Genomic DNA, 24,731 nt, shown 5'->3' with positions numbered 1-24,731 from the left:
AAAATTCATATTGAACTTTAAATCACAGAGAAATCAGGATCTATATAGTGAATATTCACTCTTCTTTTAGGCTTCCTATTTGAACATCTACAGAGTCTTAGAATTATTTAGCTTGGAAAAGAACTCTAAGATCATTGAGTCCAATCTTTAATACATAGCAGACATTGTGTATAATCTTTGGTAGCTTAGCTTAGTTTTATTTTTTCTCCTTTTTTTTTTTTCTATCTCCTTAATTTTCTTTCTTTCATTTTTCTTTTCCTTTTTCCTCTTCCCTTTCCTCTTTTTCCTTTTTTTTCCCTTCAAATATATGTAATTAAGTGTATTTGGTTCTTAATAACGAGATAAATCCTTCAATGTTTTTATTAATTTCATGTTGTAAATGTTTCATCAGGAGACTTAACTTAGGAGATTTTCTGTGCTTTCACATGATGTCTTTCAATCTTTTTAGTGTGCATTCCATTAGAAGAGCAGTCAATGTGACCTTCTTCTACAGGGTTAATAAAGAATGCATAGTTTCATAAGCTTGATTCAATTTCCTTAATGTGAGCACACTGAATAAGTGACCATTATACTATTTGTCTGGTTTTCTGTGCTGCAGTGTGCAGTTACCAACCTTTTATATGAATGACCACATCTGGTGTGCATTTGGGCACGTAAGGTGAGACAAAAGCAAAATAGATTTTCCTTAGCATTAAATCAAATTTCCACACATTGTACTCCCTAATGTGGATCTAAAATGTATCAGGTCATATATTATTTAGCTGTATTGCATTTTGTGTTGTTTTTTTTTTTGATTCCATCCCACATTCTCAGTTTTAATAAATGCATGAGTAGATGCAATATTTGAGCATTATATCTTAGAAATTCGACACTTTCAACAGATTCTTCAAACTTCAAAGAATTTAATATTAGTATCATAAAAGGTCTTTTGAAGAATAATACTGGAACATAAGAAAAATGACTGCCTGAGTGTGCCCTATCATTTTGAAAGTGTTTTATTGCTTTAATTTCCTGTCTTACTAAAGTAACAAGCGGCATAATAGAAGATATACTGTAACAGAGTTAGCAATTTATTAGAAGGCCTGAGCTGGTTGAGGACTTTATGTGATGTGAGAAAGAAAACCTCTATTTAGCTGAAAAATGGAGACAAGCTGCAACATTAATGTTGCAGCAGCTTTAAATGGAGTACTATCTTTGACTGATAAGTTGCTTCTAGAAGGCCAGTATGTTTGAAAAGGATAAATCTGTAAATATAGGTCTCACTCAGTCCCTGTTGTGAGTGGATAGCCTCCTGGAAATCTAATGCTATTTCATCCGTGAGTTGTATATGAGAGGATGTTGCTATTTGGATTCCTTATAACAAAGGCAGTGTTGCAGCTATATCCATAGAATCATAGAATAGCTTGGGCTGAAAGGGATCTGAAGGATCATCTAGTTCCCACCCCCTGCTGTGGGCAGGGACACCCTCCCCTAGACTGGGTTGCTCAAAGCCCCATCCAGCCTGGTCTTGAGCACTTCCCAGGATGAGGCATCCACCACTTCACTGGGCATAATATGTATTTTCATTTATTTATTATACTTCCACATAAGTGACATAACTAATTCTGGGCTTTGGTGATCTGGTATAGTCAAAGTTTAGGCTATGCTAAGTTTTTAAAGTTTTTTACCAATTTGCTCTTTATAACATGCATGTTGGAATTCGTTTCACACAAAGCTGAAAAATCTATTTAAAAAATTATAGAAATGGAAGATGTGACAGTAACTAACCTGTAAAATTATGATGCAAGATGAATTCAAAAAGCAGTTATTTCCCTAGAAGATGGACTATTGGGTTGCTGTTTACAGTGTGCATAGCAAGATATGCCGGCATCTGTATGCTTGTGATGGAGTTGCATGTTTATCACTGCAGAGCAAGAAGTACAAGAATCACAAGAGCTTCTTAATCCCACTACAGTTCTGCCACTGAAGGATTACAAAACAGCTGGTTGTAACAGATCGCCTGGTATTGCCCGAAAACAAAACAAAAATATATAACAATGTGTGGGCAATGCCTTTGAAACAACATAAAATACTATTTAGATGGAGATTTCATTGATAACACTGTTTTTAGTGGATTGCAAACTGTGTGAATTGCTTAGAGAAATTTTATTATTATTTCTGATATTTGATGGATTATTGAACAATGCTACTTCTGTTTTGTCTTGGTTTCTTTCAATAGAGACACTCCTAGTTATGTTTTAAGAAGGTCAAATAATGTAAATCATATAATAGAAATCTAACGTTAAAGGTTTATGTACTGAATTAGTACCTTGGACACCAAGAAGCTTAAGAAGAAGCCCAGATATTACTGGTATCCCCTATGTTAGTCTTTGAAAGAATAATGATTTGCAAGGCTTATTGCTTACTGAAGCACAAAAGATTTCCTCTGGGCTTGCCACAGACAATCCTCAGGCACGTTAGAGGAGTCAACTAGAGTTAGTTCAAAGTGAATTACTCTGTTTTAATCGTGGTGACTTTACAATTTCAGTCATGTCATGTAATATTGTCAATATTTTTTTCCTTTTAAATGACAAGTTTGGTCACTTTTTTAAGGCATATTTTAGAGTGTTTGTGAGATTTATAGATTCAACAGCTCTTCAAAGACTTTCTGCCTTGCTTTACAACCCTGAAATTTTCTATCATGTCTATTTCATCACCTTGAGGCAGTTCTAAGTTAAAATTTGTAGAGATGTTTTACAACTGAATGAGTTCTTAGTATGATATATAACCAATTATATAGCTATAATGAGTCCAAATTTGAAAAAGCAAATAAAAAATGTTGCACTAAGGATTACTAAGGACTAACATTACCCGCTCTTCATTTATTTGCAAATAGGAAACAGGTATATAACCACAGTATTCACAAATATTACTATCAATAAATTTAAAAATTCAGCACTTTGATTACTTTAATATTTAGCTAATTAACTTTGAAACCGTGGAGGATTTTATGCATTTTCCAAAGTCAGTGCCAATTTCATAATTACTTCGATCACTTCCTAAACTGCTAAGTTTATCAGGACACCAAATAGTAATCAATGAACAAAAAATGTGAATCTGGTCCTTTATCAATTTTTTTTTTCCTCAGCACACTTGAGACAGATTTCTGCTGAGATACTTTTCTTTTTTTATAGTGTAGCAAATTAATTACTAAATCTTCCGGGAAAGATTCAACTTTTCTCCAATCCTTTTCAAGAGGTTAAAGAACTATCCAGACTTGACTCTGAATTTTGTATAGAGTAAATCAATAGACTCTATAGTTATACAATCACTGTGTATTTTTTTGTTAATAAAGGTTATAAAACTAATGATGATGATGGTCTTTACCCTTAGCCCTTCCTGTATTTATGTCTCTGGTCCAATAACCAGAGGGATCATGGAGGTGTGGTTTATCTTCATTTTAGCCCTCTTGGTATCATTTTAGTCCAAAAGGGAAATCAAATGAGATACAGAAGATGCTAAACTTGCAGAACTCTCAGGTCATTAGAAACTAATTAGAAATAGCTTATGGATTTCAATGATCCTTTAGGTAATATGTGAGAGAGGGATCAAAAAACATTTAACATCTTCACTTCCTCATTCTTTTTAGAGAATGTGGTAGTGTGTTACAGTTTCTGACTTATTTTCTATTGTTGGGGTTTTTTTTTACAATATAAACGTGTATTTTGCAGAATAGGTGAAGTGCAAGAAAATACTGAGATGTTAATGTAGACAATAGGTCTTTTCACTACTACTTCATTAATTATTATTCAAAAGTTATGATTTTCTAAATCAATAAAACCCAAATATCTACCTAAATTACAGCCCTTGTCATGTATAATCTATATGAAAAGAAAGATGTGCTAAGAAAAACTTGAAGGATACAAATTAGTAATAGACACACTGTTAACATTAGCAGTTTTATACAAGCTGTTATTTATACCCAGGTTTAGAATGCAAAAGTCTAGGAAGTTTGTAAATCTTAGAATAAGTTCTACTGTTACATCTCAATGTTTTCATATAAAATAGTTTTCTTCTCCTGGAGCAGGAATTGTTTTGTGACAATATACCTATCACAGATGTCCAGCAGAGTTACAGAGACTAAGTTGGACTTTCTCATAAAGTCTTTCTACCTGTGATTTGCAAGAAGTACTTGACTTCTCCCAAAAACACACAACCTCTTTAGCTTGAGAATATCTGTGAGGAAGACTGCTGACTATAAATATCACTCACTGACATGCAAACCTAATACTTTGATCTGTCTATCTGAACAAAGCTGGCAGTAAAACTGAAAATAAACAGTTGTAGTTTGAATGAAGTTGACTCTTTTTAGCACAACAGAACTTCTAGATGATTGTGTACACATCTAAGTCTAGCTGGAACCCATGCAGTAGAATTAATTCTCTGTGGACAAGGCTGAAATTTTGAGGTTCCAGCTGGCCAGTCCTGCGTATTGGGAGCTACAGAATAGTTTATATTCCAAGTTTTGTCAATCAGTAGACCTTAGAATTCCTTTATGAATGGTTAATAATACTGGGATAGTAAGTATAAAAGACTTGGGGTAACAAAATAATTTTCTGAGGTATTCTATGTTTATGCAAATTTTAGCTACATTTTCATGCTTCCTTTTCATGTTACTTCTGTTGCCTTACAAAAATTTCTGGAGTATGTCTAGTCTTTCTTTTGTAAACACCTCAGTCATTATTTGTCTTGCGCTTCCATGATCTGACCTTTGAGTAAAGAAGATGTCTTTTTTAAAATTAGGGACTTTTAACTTATTCTTCTCTCTAAAAGCCCTATCCTTGTTTATGTAGCACCCTTTCTCTTACAGCAAATGTTCTGTATCTCCAACCACTCCCTTCTTTCCAATCAATCTTGATGCAAATGGCTTCATTCCCAGGATTTTTTTAGGATGGTTACTCTTTGGTTCTTGGAGACCAGTTGCTAAGGTTAGCAGTTCCCTTATGCATGTAGACTGAGGAATATGTGTTACAACCTGTCAGCAAATGCTTGATCCATATCAAAAGAGGACTTTAGACTTACATGATTTATAGACTGATTTCCTAAATCATTCTGGTTTTAAGGCATTTTTCAGTAAGAATTCATGAAGCCTCAAGTGTCTTACAGAATGAAAAACATGCAATAATTTATCTATTATAAACAATATTTACTGGTTGTTTTCATTGTATTTCATAATCATCAGTGTATTTGGAGGATCTTCTCATTCATCTTTATTAAGACTTCTGCAAATATGCAAGACATTTAATAGGCCCAACTATATTAAAGTTGTCTGTAAAAGGACACTACAGAAAGATTATTTAAATATTTAGACAAATATTTTCAAAATAACAATAGCTCTCAATACTCTCATGTAGTATTAATGATGCCAAGTTAGAGGTGACAGCAAACAAATGTTTGTTATGTATCATTTGGGAAATTGAGAAAAGCCCTCATGCACAATGGGGAATGAATAAGAACAATATGGGAAAAAATAGCAGCCCCACTACAAGGGATTTTAATTAATCTGTTGAACTGTATGACATACAATATGACTCGAGAACAGTAAATATTTTAGTCACGATTTTCATCATCTGAATTAGTGCTAGGCTGGAATGCACCAGATAATGAAAGAACATATTTCTGGCCACCTGCTTGGAAGTTTCTGGGCAGTACTTCCCATGCATAGTATACTTCTTATGAAAGTTTATTATTTTAGGAATAGCAGTAAATCTCTATATAAGTGTAGTGTGAAATTAATGCAGAGTCAAATGTGGTATTGTGGTGTTATGGTTTCCTCAGTCAATTAGGTGTGGAAAAATAAGAAGAGGCCCCAGAAATCTTTGGAATAAAACACAGATGAATGTGAAGGGACTCTGCACATAACTGGCACCACCTAGCAGAGTTCATCAGTTTGTTCCTAGTACCATAACCTAGTACCTAGTACTTTTACCTACACAACAGCTCACTGCACAAAGTATTGCTATATTTTCATAGATGTGCTTACTTGTCACTGGCTTACTTGTCACTGGCTCCATAAACTGGCTGGTCTGAAACCTTAAAGAGACAAGTAGCAGATAAGTGGGAGAGTTGTTTACACCTAAATTTAAAAACACCAAGGAAAATGAGAAATTTCTTAACCTGGGAACATTTGAAAAATAATAAAGAGTAGTTCAGGTATGCACGAGCATCAACCTGAGTATGACATAAAATGTAGTGTGGCTTTAATTTAAAGAGACACTTTATGGGTTTGGATTTTTAATAAGGCAAATGTGATAGATATGATCTGTAAGGACTTGGAGACAACATTTGATGTATTGCCTCAATGGAAACCATCAGTAAAAAACCAATAAAATGGTGAAGAGCTGGCTAAAGAAAGCTATCATTTTTGCTGTAAAGCAGAAGTATGAGTTTGAAGTGAGATTATTAATGTATTTTTTTAGGATTAATGACATTCATGGATATCATTCTTCAGCCTAATCTGTCCTTCCTGTATAGTTCATAACTAGGTATTACATTGCTCTATTACTAATCTTTGTTGTTCCTTCGTGTTCCCAAAATGCCTCTTCTGTGTAGTTTCCCTTTGTTATGAGTGTCCTAGGTCACTTCTATGCTATTATTTTTTTTCAGAATAAGTATAATATTTTATCTTCTAACGGAAAGCTTATTTTTATGTATTTTGATGTGGTTTTTTCCTTTGGTACCTTTTTTTAGTATGATATGGTCTTATATGTGTTTACTGGGCATCGAAGTGTTGTTTTGGACTCAGGTCAAGAAAAAAAATTCTTCTAGTTTCTTCTGGTCCTCTACTTCAACTTAGCAGTGACTAAAATCTTGGCATTACAAATAGGCCAGGATAGAGTGGAGGGAGTCAGTAGGAAGCAGGGAATATAGAGTTGTAAGAGGTCAGTAAGTAATGGTAAGTTACAATAGCCACTGCAGGCCTAACTCATGCTGACATGATTGGATTCACCAAAAGCCACAACGATAGCGAATAAAAAAACCACTAAAATGTAGGAGTTAAAATGAGTGCTTCCTCTCTCTCTTCAGCCTGGCAGAATAGTAATTAATTAGTCCTTTATTCAGATGGGAAGACCTCCAGGTTCTGAGTTCTTACAGAGGCAGTTTGACGGATTTACTGACATAACTCTTTCTGCTGTGTCATACTGCAGAAAATAATAAATTGTTGTGTGTCAGAGAGAGGAAGCATGAGTTAGTTCTGTAAGAATGTAATCAGGAGATGAAAGAGGAGTAGTCATGGGTTTCCAATCCTTGTATATCCTCCAGTGATTGTTTAATGTAAAATGAATAAATAGTCCTGGAAGCACAGAGGAGGAAACAGGGAATTGTTCAAATCAATGAGTTCAGCAATCATACTCATCTTTTTCTTCTTCTTCCATATTGCCATTTTCTATATATAGAGAAAAAAGATGTCCCAATAATAATTTGTTTACTCTCCTTCAAAGACAAAATATTATTTTTAGTTTGGGCTAAAATATAGTCTCACCATATTTTGGTGAGTGCTTTGGTTGTTGGTCAGTTGAGTTAGGGTGAAGGAGACTATGAGAAGGAGAAAGAGAATACTAATACTATAATTTGCTTCTGTTCTGGAAATATTTTAAATTAAAGACGTGATCCTTGTTCTCCTGAGAGGAGGTAATTTATGCTTCTAATTTGAGAAGATTTAGTGGTTTTAACACCAGTCAGAAATAAACTCCAAATAAGCCACTCCCCTTTCCTCCCACCCCTTCTGGTAAAAGAGGGACAAAGACAGAGATTTTGGGTTGAGATAACAGTGTACTGCAATCAAAAGGCAACGGACTGAGAAGGGCGAGAAGGACACAGTAACAGCAGCCATGTTAGAGTGAAGAATGCACTCAAAACAAGTGCTTTAGGCACAAAAGGTGTTCACCTCAACTTAGCTCTCCGTGGCTGTGGGGACAAAGACATGATGGCAGACGCTGCCCATAGGTTGTGTCCAAGCAGCTCCCAGGACAAAGATGGCAGCTGTTCCCACAGCCAGCTCTCCTGTCTCTGAGCACAAGACAACAAAAAACAATGAGGGACAAACCCCTGAAAGCTCGATTGTCCATGTCCTGCCATGCTGCTGCCCAGATGCTGCACTCCATTCCACATGGCTGCTTCTGGCACTGGTGTCTCCATTCAGCTCCCTCCAGCTTGAGCTGGACTCAGCTGGACCTGGGCTCACCTCCTCACTCAGTTCCCTGCGGTGCTTCTCACACCACTGCTGCTTTCCATCACCGTGCCTTGGAACTGTGTCTCAGAGGAACTGGTAGGGGATGGGCTGCCATAGCAGAGGATATGGTCTGCAGGGCAGATCCTGGCAGCAGCATTCCTGCTGGGGAGAGGGAGGCAAAGCTGCACTTCTGGGGGTGCACTCACCTTTTCTTTGCCCTGAAACCACATCCCTCAGTGACGATGTGCACAGTATGGAACAGCAGCTCAATCATGCCGCACTCTGGAATCAGGGGTACATCCTGAATTGCAAATCTTGTTCTGCTGTATGCTCAAACACTTAAAGCTCCCAGTGAGGTTTTATAGTCATCTGTTGGCCATCTGAGGTGTTTCTCTTCAAATTTTTTTAAAAGATCTTACAAACCTCATTTAGACTTCTGAATTTTACAAACTGGATACTGAAACTTAACAGTGGCACATAGGATCTTTGTCTCTTTTTTGTCATGCGGAAGTTTTATTGTGGCATTCAGTTTTTTTATTTCTAGTGCCTTGAAATAGCTGTCTCAAATCACTAGTCGGTCTTCACACATATGATAAAGTATTTATATCTATTGAATTAATATTTTTTCTACTGTTTGTCATATCTAATGTATAATAATTCACCTTGTAGAGACATATCTTTCTTACAATTTGCTACACCCTGTCCAAAATCATGACCTCTGATGGTTGCGATGCAAAGTTCTAAGACTTAGGGATTTTGCTTTGGATACAAACAAACCTTTTTTTCAAGGAATGACAAAAAGTAGGCCTTCACTTGATACCTTCAGGGTCAAGCTAAGTTGATTCATTGTTGAAAGACATTAATGCATTTAAAATTAGTGTAAACAGAAAAACTAAAATATCTATTGACAAGAAAAATGACAGGTTGATCTCCAATCTGGCAAGATACTGTCACATCACAATTTCTTGAAATTTAGGTTTCCTGAAATACATCGCTTTTGAAATAGCTTTTGTAAAAGGTAAGATCAATAGATTAGATTGAAGGTAGAAAAGAACTTTTGTAAAAATGGGGAGGTTTGGGGTTTTGTTTCTCTTTTCTAAAAAGTATAATATGCAGTATTTGTCAGAGACATTGAGGAGTTATACTTCACAGATTTATAACTGTTACAGTAACTTTGTACATTGACAATGTCCTGAATTTTCTCCTGCTCTCTTTTTGTGTCATAGCATGTTTGTAGCTTTTGGTCTTTCCTACAGGTCTTGCATTTAGTAGAGGATGTTGAGAAAGGTCTATGGACTCTAAAAAATTGTTGAAAAATGTGTCTATTCAGAACTAGAAAAAATATTTTTTTATCGCCTGCAACTTAGAGAACCAGATTTGCCAACTTGAGTGATCTGTACTGGCATTGTGTTTCCAGCATGTATTACAAACTGAACTGAAATTCTTATACTTCAGGAGATTTGAAGACTGTCGTATACAGTATCCACTCTTTCCAAGTATCTAGAATTTGTATTTCCTAGGTAAAAATTATCTTTTTTACTAATCTGAAATTTTGACAGCCTCCTTGTCATGTACTTATGCTCTAGGTGTCTGAAATCAATTTAAAGCTGAAAGCAATTAGCTGCCTAACTTAGTGAAATACAGCTTTTGATGAGGCCTCCAGAAATTATTCTTCTTGGAAGTAACTCAACAGATCATAATTTTTTTTCTATATGAACATCATAATTTTTACACAGGTTTTTGTAAAACTTAAAAATACAGTGTATAGGAGTTAAACAATATACCCCATGGAAGAAAATAATCTGTAATCAGTCTGAAACTTTATATTATACTTTTTGTAGTCTTAAATCTGAAGAAATACAAATTATAATTTTCTTTCATAGGAAACCATGTAACAATCTTCCTTCAGTCTTAGGTTAATGTGCAGAGAAGCTGTTTGACTGTAGTAGAAGAATACAACTTCCATTAATACTACAGCCATGTTTTAATTGGGGTGCTTATCTACTAAATTTTATTAGTAGACTGTCGCTTAGTTATCATAGAACACACAGTTATGGTTGTTCCAGTATTTTACTTAGTATAACTAGGTTTTTTTTACTTTTCACATATCCATCAACTTAGCTTAACTGATGAAGCCATTTAAAAGGAAGCATTTATTATTAATTATTGATCATACTTGGCCTTGTCTCTGTGGGCAGACAACCAGAACATTATGAGCAAAACTGAAGAGGAATATGGAACAGTCTTATTTTTCAAAGCCTCAGAGAAATGCCTTCAATGTTATAGGCATATAAAACAACTGATATATTTATTTCATGTTGTCTGTAAGTGGTGTATCAAAACATTTTAAGGAGTTAAAAATGCTGAAGAGCAGAGGACAAGACAGAGATCCACAGATGCTGGAAGCTATTTTTTTCCCCTTGCAGGTTTCTACTGTTAAATTGAAGCTTCATAACTATGTAAGAGTTATCTCTGCAGTTTAAGGGGTTTATTTGTCATTGATTCACATAGGATTTTCCACAGGTCAGCCACAGGAACAGTGCTGGGTCATGATGCATCTGCTTAAAGGTCCTGACACATCAAGAGCAAGATATATGACTCTTGTCAGAGGGAAACATGTTGGACAACTGCTGCCTAAGGCTCTAGTGCTCATAGTAATTGCTAAATCATTCACATCATAAATTAGCAGGAGCAATATAGCTACAGTAAATGACTCACATATCTGCTGCTTTGTATTTACTTTAGAGAGATGGTAACTATCAAGTTTCATAGGTGCTGATAAAAGCAATACACTATAATTAATCTTGTGTTACTTCTCAATGTTTATATCTAGCAAAGATTCTCATAAAAATACTGTCAAATACACTTCAAAAATTAACTCAATTTTAATATCATTATCATGAAAATACAACTTTTTAAAGGATTCTCTACCATTTATCCCTCCTTACATTCTACTTTCATTGCTTTAGATTTATCTTGTAGTCTATTCATTCTTTAGAAACCCAATAGGGACATCATTCATGTTTCATAAAATGTACAAGGTTACAATTTCTGATCAGTGTATTAAGAGCTTTTGCTAAGAAGAAGTAATAGATTTGTAAGAAAACAGAGAAATTCCCTAACTTTATAATAGTGCCAGCTGTAAAATTAGATAATAGCAATTGCCTTTATTACTTTTCATTGATGCAAGATGCTTCTGATGGAAACATGATACTTCAGTACAATCATGAAGTGTTGCTCTGTGGTGCTATTCTGCCTCTCCAGCATTTTTTCTAAATGTTTCAGTTTTGCTTATCTGCACTAAAAAATGTAAATGGTATGGAGAAAATCTCCAATTTTTATCCTCACTCCCTTACTGACAATAGGCCGAAAGGATGCAGGAGTAGTGGAAAAGTACAGTAGCCTGTTCCTTATGGAAAAAGTCTCATGTAATGTTAGGCAGGAAAAAAGGTCTGAAGACTAGCCTGATTCTTACTGCCTAGCTGGAAGATAGCTGCAGTCTGAGGTTTAGGGTTCGATATGACAAATAAGCCAAATATTAGGGGATTCTAATGGATGAAGAAATCATTGTGCTGTCCCATGTTAATGTAAAGTGAATGAAATGGCTTTACAATAACGTGAATGAAAGTTGTTTGCATATTGGAAATTCACAGGAACTAAAGGCTTTTACTGTGATCTTGAAGCTATTAATCCAATTTTTAATCAGAATACTTTATGTCTTCTGGTTTCTAAGACTTAAAATGATCAAACTGCAAAGTTCCACATAGTCCTCTTGTCTATATTCACAGGAGAGGTTATAATTGAACGATAATCTACAGGATAAGTTCTCACTGAGTTTTTATGTCTAAATAATAATATGCCTTTGTTTAAATGTGTTGAGTTGCAATTGTCTGTTCAGGTGCAGACTCCCAGTACTGCAAGAAACATGAGTACAGGCATCTGCTTTCACCAAGTAATTTCCAGGATCACATCCAGGAACTGTTGAATCATGACTTAAGAAGCATTAGTGGCTGCTGTATTTGTAATAAATGCTGTGTTTTCAACACATTGAGAAACATAGGCTGAAACTCCCTTTTCTGCCACTGCCCTTCCCTTAGAGCTGTGTGTTTCTCTTCAGGTAGCTTCTCTTTGCTTCTCTTTCTCTTTGCATCTAGATAGTCTTCTTATCCAGAGCTACCATCTCTCAGAACAGATGTCAATAATAAGTGGATAGAAAAAGTGTTACTTATATACAATTTCCAAGGAGTCTGAAAGGGTATATGCCAAATATATAAATAACTAGAGATAATACTATTCAAAGTCTGCAAAGCTGAACACATAGATGATTCTCAAGTTTCTGAAGGAACATTTTGATGCCTGCCTAGGATAATTTAAAATTATTATTGACTCTTGCAAGCCTAAAACAAACTCCTGCCATCCAGACCTAGAGATCTGAAACAGTAGTGTGACTTATGTCTGAATCTGAATTAAAAATACAAAATAAATAAATGCACAGTATTTTTTCATGGTAAGAGAAATAATTTTGTTCTTAGGAAAAGGTCACTCATGGAGGTTTTGATTTTCCAATATAAAAATACGTCACTTTGTTGATGTTAAATTTAAAAGTATAATTTTCAAAATAATCTGTTACCAAGGTAAGGAAGAATAGCAGGTTTCTTTTGCATCTGTTTCAGTATTTCTGTAATATTTTGCAACATTTAATAGTCTTGAGAATGCTTCCTAGACTACAAAAAATGGGCTAGATTTCAGGAAGTTTTAAGGAACACTTCCTGTTCATTTTCTGCTACTATCACTTAGAAATAACAAAAATGTTTAATTACTTATTTCGCTTAGCTTTTATCCCAGCAAAACCATTTTCCAATCAGAATATGTATGCCAGTTCATATTACTGAAAGGCATGTCTGACTGGAAAGGGTCAACCAATTTATAAATTACTGTTCAAATGTGAAATGTGAGAAAAAGCTGTCAAAAACAGAAGGTGAAGTGAAGTTGATTCTTCACCTGCCAAGGCTGGATGCAATGAATTTTAAACAGACCTTTAATATTGTGCTATTCCCTTTTCTTGGTTTATTACAAGTTGCAAGCTGGTATACTTTTATTCTTGTTAAAGATTTTAGTCATAAGGTAAGTGAGTACATGCTGTGTAGCACAGGCTAAAGGGACAGATGTATAAGCTGGGAAGTTTTCCAGATTAAAGGTACTTAACACTGAATGCATTTGATGTTCAAACGCATTTTGGGATCTTGTAAATCTGTCATAAAAATGCACCAAGGCTGAGCACGAATTCTGACTGCATGCATGCTAGTCTGCATCTTGGCCTACTATTTAACACATTGATTTGTTTCTGATCTGTTCAAAGATTTTTTTTTTTTATTTTACAGAAAGACTGTATTTAGAATTTGTGTTTCATAGGAGTAGTGATGTTAGGTTTAAGTTTTATTACCAGAATTATGCAAATATTTTGTTAACAATTCCTGTGGTTGAGGGGACTTTGTTTAGAATTATTACATCCTATTGAATCCAGATAATACTGCCAGAAGTGATGCTCTCTCTCTCTTTCTATCTAATGCTATAGTCTTTTAATGAGATTTGGAAAATAATTTGAGAAAGTGATACATGAATGGCACCATAGTATTCTTCCACTATTCTTCAAAAGAAAGGGGGATTCAAATGCATCTAGGTCTGGATGACTGATTGAAATTATTTTGTCAGTGGTTCAGCAACCAAAATGAGAAAGCCAGGAAGAAGTTGAGAAGTATATATGACCACTGATTTTACAAACAGAGTGTAGGATTTTTTGAGTATCAGTACTCATCTTCACCAGAGAAACTTTAACATGCTATTTTCCAAACTCTTCAGACAACCTTAAGAAAGTTTTTATGTGATTTTAAAATGATATTTTGCTCTCAGCAGCAGTTCTTTAATGGATATGAACACAAAAACAAGCAATATACAAAGCCCTGCAGAGGACAACTCTAAACCCTGCACAGGACCATCTCCAAGAGTCACACCAGGCGCCTGAGACCATTGTCCAAACCCTTCTTGAGCTCTGTCAGGCTTGGTGCTGCGACCGCTTCCCTGGGTAGCCTGTTCCAGTGCCCAACCACACTCTGGGTAAAAAACCTTTTCCTAAATATGCAAGTTAAACCTCCTCTGACACAGCTTCATGCTTTTCACTTGGATCCTGTCACTGATCACCAGTGAGGAGAGACCAGTGCCTGCGCCTCTCCACTTGCCCTCATGATGAATTTCCTTCTGGGATGACAATAAACATCTGTTTTTAAAGGTGCTATGGGGATAGGCTAAGGAAGTTGTTATTTTTAAGCTTGGAGGAAGAGGGGGCTTTGAGGCTACCTAATAGCAGCCTGTCCATACCTACAGGCTGTTAGTGAGAAACTGAGGCAGGCTCCTAACAGTGAATGAGACAACAACCATAAACTGAAGCAGAGCAGGCTGTGACTAGATAAAGAAAAGTTTCCTCTAAAAGAAGAATCAAGTATTGGACCTGGTAGGCCTGTGAGAGCTCTGGCACAACAAGACAAAGCTCTGAACAATGTGGTCTGAAATTGATGTAGGCTCTGCTTTCATCAGGAAACTGATCTAGGTACCTACTGAGGTACTTTCCCACCGGAATGATTCCAGTATCCTGCAATATACAGAAGTGTGGGGAGAGGATAAAAGCAAGAAGTGTAATGATCTGGACATTTAGTGATATTTTTATGGGTAGATATCACTGTTTCATAAGCACAGGAATCTGAAAGTTGAAATTCTTTTTAATAAAGCCACAGCAAATCCAGTTCTACTGCTTAGTCCAGGAGAATGGAAAAAAATAGGAGTAAGCACTGAATTTTTAACTGTTGAGCATGAGACAAAAATTATCCTATTCTGTTTTCATTATATAATCTAGATATTTATTTAAATGTGACTCATCTTTGTTGCCTCATTCAATGTGATAATTGACCTAAGACATGATGAGAGATTGTTAGATTTGGCGCTCATAAACAATCAAAATCCACATTTAAAACCTCTGAAATTGACTTAAATTGAAGTGTAAAAAGCAAATGACTCAACGAAATGGTTTCATCCCCCCCCTTTTTTTTTTTTCTTCCCCTTTTTAAGGATTAGGGCTTTCTGGAAGAATGGCACCTGAAATCACATTAATAGGATAAAGTGGGTTACATTAGAGTAACTTAATCCTTAAGTTTCAGGATAATGGCAGATTTTTCTGATAAGGTTTTTATTGATGGCATAGCTATAGATATTTAGGGAAATAACGGTTTTTGTAGGTTGGTTTGGGGTTTTTTTTTAATCTATTTAATAAATACTAGAGGGAAATCAGAAGCAGAAATCCCAATAAAAAATATCTCAAAGTCAGTATTTCACACATTTCTTGGTCTCTAGTGTGCTACAAGAAGATCACAAATTACCTCAATTTCCTAATTCTGTAACTGGCTATCCAAGATTGCAGTGGGAGTTAGAGATCCATAAAAGTCTAAATTATTATTGCAATTGGAGTTCTTATCTTACATTTACATGGCTCTGAGCACTTTCAAGACCTTTTTCTACTGTAGGTTGTATTATATCCTTCAGTTGTGTCATGAAGAGGAAAAGAATGAGAAGACTTTCTACAGCTTCCCAAGCTTTCCCCATCACCACATCTGTGTGAACATCCACTAAAGACCTGTATGTTCCTTCAGCTTCCAGTTTCATATGACATTAATATTTTTAATTTTTATTTATGTATGGGAAAAGGCCTAATTTTTCTTTTCTATTTGCAAAGCACCTTGCACACAGAAAAATGTGAGTAGGTAACATAAGAAAACAATATCTGGAGATGTTATATTCTTCCATTCTGCAGTGTTTTCATACCGACATATGCCTTTAATTTTTCATTTATTGAATAATTTCAAGTCTAATTTTGTTAAGGATAAAGGTTTAGCCTTCAGACTTAAAATCTGTGATGCAAAAGTGTTTTGTGTTTTACTAAAGTACAACTATAGGTTTTACTACCATACCATTTGTCTGTTCAGAAAAACATGAAAAAAAATATGCTAGAATCTACCAAATTATTCATGATTAAAATTGGTTATTGGAATTTTTAATGTAGTTCAGTTGTAATTTCTGTATCCATTCTTTTAATTTAAACTTATCTCTCACTTATTTTGATTAACATAAATACAGTCTCTTATGGCAACAGATTTTGAGACTGGGACATGGTCAGACTCTTGGGAATGGTGCTATTTGGGGCCTGAGGTGGACTCGATTATATTTAAGGATCCCTTCCAACTCATTCTGTGATTCTGTGGTATATTCCTTCAGAACTCTTCAAGTCTCCTTAAAGCTGCCTCTAACTCTGCTAGTACTGGTCTATTTTGTTTCTTTGTAATAGATTCTGCAAGGTGGGAGACAAATTTTGTTCTTATTTTTTAATCATTTAAATCATAATAATTAAGCTCAGTCAAAATAATTTTTAATTCATTTTCAATCAATATAATGAAATCTGTCTAGCTTCCTTTGGTGAGGAAGGCCACAACATGAAGTCTTATGTCATATCCAAAGCGCTTCAAATTTTATTTCTGTCATCACTCATATAACCTATATGCATGACTGAGCTATGGGATGCATGGGATACAATTATGGGGTTTAGTTTTTTACATGGAAGTTTGTGCCCTCCTCTGTTTTGCACAGGTTTATGAGTACTCCAGTCCTGAGTCTGATTCAGAGAATCCCATTCTCTAATGTTGCAGCAAATAGAAGCTGCTTTCATTTATGAGGGTGATAGACAAATGTATTCCATCCTTTAAAAATCCTGAAGGTTAAAATGGACTGCTTGATGTCTTTCTTAGTAGAGGTAGAGTTGTAATCAAGGAGGACTGTAATAGAACTCTACTGCCTACTACAATATAGTAGACACTGTATTAAAGTGTACTGTAATATAAATCATAGGAGACAATCCTATACAATATCCTGGTTATTGACAGTCTGATTTACACTATATAGGCACAGAATAAATTAATTTTAACTTTTCATAGATTTTATATCTTTGTAAATCATGATTTTCCCAATTTTCATTGCATAAGTTGTGTTAGCAATCAATTCAAGTTCAGCAGTGAAAACAATAGGCTTAACTAATAATCAGGATTCAAAAACTCTGTGTGTGGCTGCATGATTTTTGAAGATGCTTGTCATTAGATCACAGTGCGTATTATAGGCACTGTCCAAAGATGAATGCAGAAATTGCATCAGAAATTCATGAGGGCCAAAGAAAAGTTGCAGATTTTATGAGTGACACATTCAGAGAATGTGTCACAGGAGACTGCAAAGCCATGGAAACAGGGAAAGCTTGAGGTTTTAGTTCATTTGCAATTAAAGTTTGTGTTCAAAGTGATATTAGCTTTTCTCAAGGAAGTGACTGAATGGCATCTACATAGCCCAAGATTTTAAGGTTTACCTAAACATAAAAATATTGGTAATTATGATTTAAGGCCAAAAATTACTTTATTCCAGTAGTATTGACTTTTCTCATTTATAAATACTTCATGTATTTGTAAACATGTCTTGGAAAATGTCTCAAGCATAGGTAAAAACAAAGATTTAATCTTTTTTTAACCTCAAAAAGAAAGCACTTCCTATGAAATGCTTCTTGACAAAGGTACATGTTTATCTTTTCCAATTTGGGTTGTTCAGGGTTAAGGTTTTTTGGCAGTGGAGGTTGACTAAAATAATTATCAATTGGATCTAGGCTGGACATTTGTACTTCCAAAACACAGAGCTCAAAGACTGACCTTATTTCACAGGTGTTGAATATTCAATAAAGGCTTCATCTGGAAGTGGCATCCAAGGTCAGCTCTTTTTATAAGAACACAACATAGCTCATAATTTCTGTTCAGCTGTGGGCATAAAGGATGTACAGAGATAAGCTAATGGAATTGTACCATCACTTCTATGGTAAGTTTAATATCATTGAATTGTGAAACACATACAAATTTTTCAGGGTAAAGAGTGCCTCCTACTTCTCTCTAGACCCAACATAGTGGAATGTCATGAAGTTTTCTAATTACCACTCAGAGGCAATTGAAGCAACACTCTCTTATTTGGATCAGCTTGTAATTGTCCTGTGCTGGGCAGAACAAGAGTTAGAATAATAAAACATGCAGAAAACAAGCTTTTGTGTGTGCATATATATATATATATATGTGTGTGTGTGTGTGTGTATGTATGTATGTTTTACAAGATGAATTTTAAATACTTTAAGTTGGAGGCTGTATGGCACCTGAATTTTTAATGTGGAAGTTTATAGAGATTACTTAGTTCTCAAGTAAGTGTGTGCAGACTGGATAACACAAATGGCTTTTGCTCTTGGAGGAGACAGCTCTTGAGAGGACACACTTCTGTGTTCTGCCAGACTGTAATTTTCATGTGTTTGATAGGATTAGAGGTATTTTTAAAGATTTGTCTGATCAAATAGCTTTTGTAGGCAGAACTTCTTAATTTTGCTATAATTAAAGGAATAATACCAAAATGATTTCTAGCTATTAGAGGCTGTGGAAAAAACATCTTGACATGTGTGTCTCTAAACTTTTCTTTTGTTTAACTTTTTTCAGGTAAGTCAATAATGCATTACATTGCAAGATATAAAATCACACGGGGAAAAAATGTTAGCTTTTACACCACTACCAGTGACCAGAGGCAGACTTACACTGTATTTTCATTAGTGTGCTGCCTAGTGACTTGGGTAAGCTTTAAGCACAATGCCAGTTGATGGTCACTTTGCAAGCAGCAATGCCAAATATGCAAGGGGAAACAAAGCTATTGTGAGATTATTTTTAAAAATTAAGCTAATGTTCTAGAAACATGCTTCTAACTTCTTGTTCTAATTGGAAACATTCTAATCTAGTGCTGCTGAGTGAAGCTGATTGCAGACTTAATTGCTCTTATGTAACAACTAATATCTGGCAGTAACACACACTGTAGAACACTAGCAGGTTTTGAAATCAGTTTGTTCCCTTTGCCCCTTCTTTCTTTGTTGTTCTGTTTACTGTGCCCAGATAATGTGCTCTTGTGCCATAATAATCTCTAGCTAAATGGTAATTGCTCTATTGACAGCACTACTGTACATTTTTGACACATCATTATTCATACTTAACCACTTGACCTGGAATAAATGTTAAAGCAATTACTACTGAGAGCTTTTCTATGAGAAAATTGAGGCAAAGTTTAAAGATAATCAAAATGCAAAGCTGATCATGATAGCAACTGGAAAAATGGCAAATCCTATTAAACAGATTTTTATTAGCCAAGTTGATGCCAGTAGATATTATCTGCTAATTTAGTCTTATTAAAAAGAAAATAAAGCAGCTAATTGTTTACTATTCTGGAACTTATTCCAGCTTGCAATTTGCAACTGAAATTAAGCTTTATGTGGCTCATCTATTTTGTCACATTGAAATATGAAAATCATTTAGTACAAAGCACATCTGCTCGGTCCTTTCCATCTTCCTGCAAATCCTCATTCAGTATGTTTCATACATGTTGAGGTATTCCATTCATGCATACAGCACCACTATTTTAGTTATTTCTCTCTTACAAATCTAATATCTTCTGATCTGAAAGCTCACAATTTTAGTACTTTTCTACCATTATACATACTTTTTGCAACTATAATCAATGTGTGAGTGTAAGCTGTTTTAGTTTGGAAATTTTAGAAGGAATTTGGAAACTGAGAGGGACAGAGTTATTGTTAATGCAACTGTGTGAAAATTGTCCAAATCTCCCAGACCAGCATTTTATTTTGATAGTTAATTGCATATTTGCTCTAGCTGTGATTGTGTTCTTAAAGGAAAGTAAATGTTCTCCAGTTTAGTTGTTTAAAAAGTGGCATTTACAGTGATCTCAAATAATTTCAAAAGACTCAATTGCAGAACAATGCCTTCAGTACAGTGCTTACAGTAAAAGCTGTAATTATAAGAGAATGCCAAAAGACATCATGAAAGCCTTAAAGGGATAGCATAAGCTTTTACTGCCCCCATCTGAACTATGAGACTTGCTTGAAAACCACCATTAGGATGCAGAATACTGATTGTTGATATGTCACTATTGCTGTCATGGGAGAATTGTTGTAAGGGCCAGAAGCTTACAGTGGTTTCTGTATTAATGAAACTTTTCCACACTTAATGAAAGCAAAGAAAGATTGGGGTTTTTTAATTAATAAAATATTAAAAACTGGGGAGGAAATTTCTTTTCATGTCGATCCACATTCAGAAGAGCAATAAGGTTCTGCAGCTGTGCTTTATCAGGCAGAAAAATCTTTTGTTTTTAAACATGCTCAACTCCCTATTAACTGCTTCAGTATCCTGTATGCCTAACAAACTGATAATAGATTGTTCAGAGGGCATTTAAGAACTCAATTCTTAAACTATTCATTCACATTATCACTTCTGATTAGTTTTAGAGGAGCTTTTACAGTAAGTATAAAGGACCACAAATTGTCTAATAAATTTTCTAAAGCTGTTACTCCAATTAAATGTATCTAGGTGTCTCCTATTGCTTCTGGTATTTTTATTTATAGGTGAGAAATCTCTTAATAATAATAGTTATATATAATATATAGATTCTATATATTATATATATAGAATAAAGTGTGTATATATTTATTTTTAGAATAAATATGTTTTGTCAACAGTTAGCCTTCCAGTGTTGAGGAATTTATGAATTTGTTTCAGGTTTGACTTCTCAGTTTTTTATTGAGATATGTACCTCACAGTTTAAGCACTGCAAAGCATTTTTGCTAGATAAAACTTCCTGTTTGTTTGATTTGCTCTTAAAATGTCCCCATATTTTATTCCTACTCTGTGTTCTTTCCTATTAATGTGCACAATATATTAAACCTTAGGGTTTTTTTAGCCATGGATGCAGAGACCAAAAGTCCTGTTGTGTGCTTTTATTTTCTGATTTCTGGAGGGTTTTATTGATAGACCATCTTTTTAGTTCAACAAACATGGATTAAGTATTTTAATGCATGTCTAGTGTGGTAATGGTGATTATATCATAACTGCAAACCACATTTTGTTAATTCAGATAATCTTTCATAAATGCCACTGTGTGCCATTAACTGAAAGACCGCACAGCCTATGGAACAATCAACAGCTTTATTTCAGTAAAGAAGATTTTACACAGTAATTCCAATCAGGTCAGGCCGTTTCAAATTCTGGTTTTTTAAACAGACTTCTTTTCCCTCTTCTTACCAAACTGAATGAGGCATAGTATTTAGTATGTGTTCCTCACATACAGCAAAAGAAAGACCACTAACACAACCAATATACTGTTGTTCCCCATCAGTCCACATTTTGTAGCAGAGGACTGTACCGGTAAAGAGAAAAATTACTGTTGATAGGCTTCACTGGTCTGGGGAAGAAATAAAAAGATTTCTTATTAACATCATGAGATTTTTGTACCACAGTGCATATTGAGAGTCGTTGATTTTTTTTCCCAGCTTTTGAGTCTTTATTGTTATATTGTGCCAGGAAAAAAAATTTTGGAATTTCCATCTACAGTTTTCTGAGGAGAAAGGGTGTAGGAGAAAAGGATCTAAAGGCTAAAACTGTCACATGAATTCTGACTTTTTGGGATTTAAGGAAATTGGTAAGTTTCACCAAAGTAATCATACATTAGTAACAAATAACGGCCTTGAAAATAGCCTGAGTTCCAAACTATTTACTCTTGTTGAAATGCTGTACCCATGCCAAAAAAAATCTTGGATTGTTGATAGCAATGTGCAGCCATTACTGAACCTGGTTTGGCAGATTCCTGAGAGATTTATTCCTTGCACTTCTGGGGAAAATTTGTACTGTCTGAGACTTTGCTGCAATATTAGAATAGCAAATAAAGAGAAGAGGTAATTTCTCAGTCTAACAGAAGATTCTACAGAAACACATTCACACTACTGTGTTAACAGGGTTCCTGCTGCTTTTAAAAATAACTGTTGGAAGACAGTAATAGAGAGTCATGAAAACAGGGAAATCAGGTTCCTCTCAGAAGAGGATGCAAGCACAATGTGGGTAGCTAATACTGCTTAATGGTGCTACACATTATTGAGTCCTTTCTTTCAAAAGGTGTAGCAAATGTCCAAATATCATCTTTAATATTCACATCAGGTTCAATAAAATTTTCTAATATGTGTACAGGCTTGTAAATCACATGTGAACAAGGAAATGTAGGGATATTATCTTATGTAAGTTATAGATTAAACTAGGAACAATGAAACAAAGGAAAGTGTTTGTTTCCTTGTTCAGCTTCACTTCCTGTGGGGCTAGCAGTATGATGATTCCTGGGTATGTCTTCCTTCAGCTCAAATATTTGGCTAAATTTATACTCATGTGAATTATATACCTCTGTATATAAGGGTATTTCTGGATCAAATCTGCTGCAGGTTTCAGGAAATGTTCTAAGCATCAGTGAACACAACCTTACTGGTTCAATAAAGAAATAAAACTAGAAGAGGGGAAATAGATCACAGATGTGGTTCTCTGCTACTTATACAGCACAGCTGATATAAGTAGATGCTTGATGCTTTGGTTGTTGTGAGTTAATCAAAGCCCTCAGTTGCACTCTTTCAAGGCTTTTCAGCAAAGCAGACAAAAAGAATTTTTCCAGGCTGAAAGAAAAAAGCTGTGTTGTTAGTAGGGCAGTTATAAATCAGAAGCTGGATGAGGATGGGAGTGTAGCAGAATGTGGAAAGTTAAAAAACAGAGCTGTCTGCTTCCTGGCTAAAGGAAAGCCCTGGTTAAGGAGGAATGGATATTGGGTTAACAGAACTATAGACATCAAGAGAGTGAGGCACAAATACAGCCCCTGGTGTTACTGAGAGATCATAGCAATACATGCACATGTTAGACAAGGGGCCTTGCCTTGGCTGTAATGGGGTTAGTAAATAAAAACTTTGGACCTCTCTAGGAGGTGGGTAGTATGGGCTCCCTTGAGATGGATAGACTAGTGTCTCTTTTGAGGCTAGCTAAATACTATGTGTTCTGGTTTAACCTGACAGGTGGCTAAACAGCTGCTCAATTCACTCCCTCCCACACTAGGATAGGGGAAAGAATTGAAAAAAAGACAAAGTAAAATTCATAGCTTGAGATAAGGACAGTTTAATAGGGAAAATGTTGATGATGATGATAATAATAATAATAATAATAACATTCAAATAATTAGAATATAAAAAACAAGTGGTGCACAATGCCATTACTTACCACCTGCTGACTGATACCCAATCAGTTCCTGAGCAGAGGCTCCAAGGCAGTTTTCCCCCTAGTTTATATACTAAGCATAATGCCACATGGTATGGAATTTGGCCAGTTTGGGTCAACTGTCCCAACTGTGTCCCCTCCCAGCTTCTTGTGCCCCCAGCCTTTTTGCTGGTGGTGTGTGGTGAGAAGCTGAAAATTCCATGGCTTGGTGTAATCACTGTTCAGCAACAACTAAAACATCAGTGTGTTACCAACATTATTCTCATCCTAAACCAAAACACAGCACTGTACCAGCTACTAGGAAGAAATTTGACTTTGGTATCCCAGCTTAAACCAGGAAAATATGGTTGTGAGACAACCTAGAAGATAGAAGACAAATCCAAGCAAAGATCATCTCTTATATTCAGCACACACTGCTGCCTTTTTTAACTGTATGCTAACACAAGTGCAGAAAGTTTTGTTCAAAAGTAAGTCTCTGAAAGAGAGTGTAACTAATTGATTTGATTGTGTTATCTGCAATGTGATTTGGTCTTGTTGTTTCACCAGCTTATATGAAAGCTGTACTAGAAATGAAAAAACCATGAAGCATAACCACTGTTCTCCAAGATGGAGGGATTCAATTTTTTTTCCCAACAGAAATTTAAAACCCATGTTCTCCCATCATAAAGATTGCTGGACTGGTGTTACTCAGATGAATGCCATACGGATCTGGATGAATCTTTGAATTATTTTAATCCCATGAAACATTTTCTGTGAAAGCAGATAAAATTCTTCCACATGCCTAATGCTTTTTAAAGTTTAAAATGTGATTTCTTTTTCATACTATTTACATAAAATTTCAGATGAGAAGCTTTATTTTCCAGCAACGGTAACTTCAATATTACATACATAATAATTTTATTCTTTATTCTCTCTTACAAAAATAGAGATTATTCCAGGATAAGAAAAATGGATTCTTAGTTTATTAATTTTTGAAACTGTTTTTAGAGCAGGTGTCACATGGGTATTCATGTTACTGGATGCATTTGCTTCCTAGATTGTCATTGCGAGGTTCAGTTGAAGTGATATTAAAATGTTGAGTTGTGTTCAAGAACAGAAAGTAAAAATATAGCAAAAACATCATTTCACTGATGTGAGTGAGGCAAAATGTTGTCTTCTCTACACTTCTCAGAGGAAACTGCAAAAGAACTTGATCTTACCAGCTTTGGAGAACTAACTAATGCATTGCATTCTTTGAGATTATTTGTTAGGACGTTGTCTGACAGTATAATTATAAA

General features: G+C 35.1%; 1 protein-coding gene across 17 annotated transcripts in view; it reads left to right on the top strand.

Annotated features, from left to right (window-relative positions):
* The window catches only part of TENM3 (teneurin transmembrane protein 3), a 1,284,378-nt gene that overhangs the window by 631,445 nt on the left and 628,202 nt on the right, over positions 1-24,731 (top strand). For 15 of the 17 annotated variants that reach the window (XM_030947660.1, XM_030947682.1, XM_030947681.1 and 12 more), the window contains one exon: positions 18,010-18,160. The exons of the other annotated variants lie outside the window; for them this stretch is intronic. The gene's annotated coding sequence lies outside the window, so the exon portion shown is untranslated. The remainder of the gene's footprint in view (positions 1-18,009; positions 18,161-24,731) is intronic. 17 annotated transcript variants of the gene reach the window in all.

Source organism: Camarhynchus parvulus, chromosome 4 (assembly GCF_901933205.1).
Source record: "Camarhynchus parvulus chromosome 4, STF_HiC, whole genome shotgun sequence".
Classification (NCBI taxonomy): domain Eukaryota; kingdom Metazoa; phylum Chordata; class Aves; order Passeriformes; family Thraupidae; genus Camarhynchus; species Camarhynchus parvulus.
Note: the sequence above shows the minus strand (reverse complement) of the source record. Positions and strands in the feature narration are given on the sequence as shown.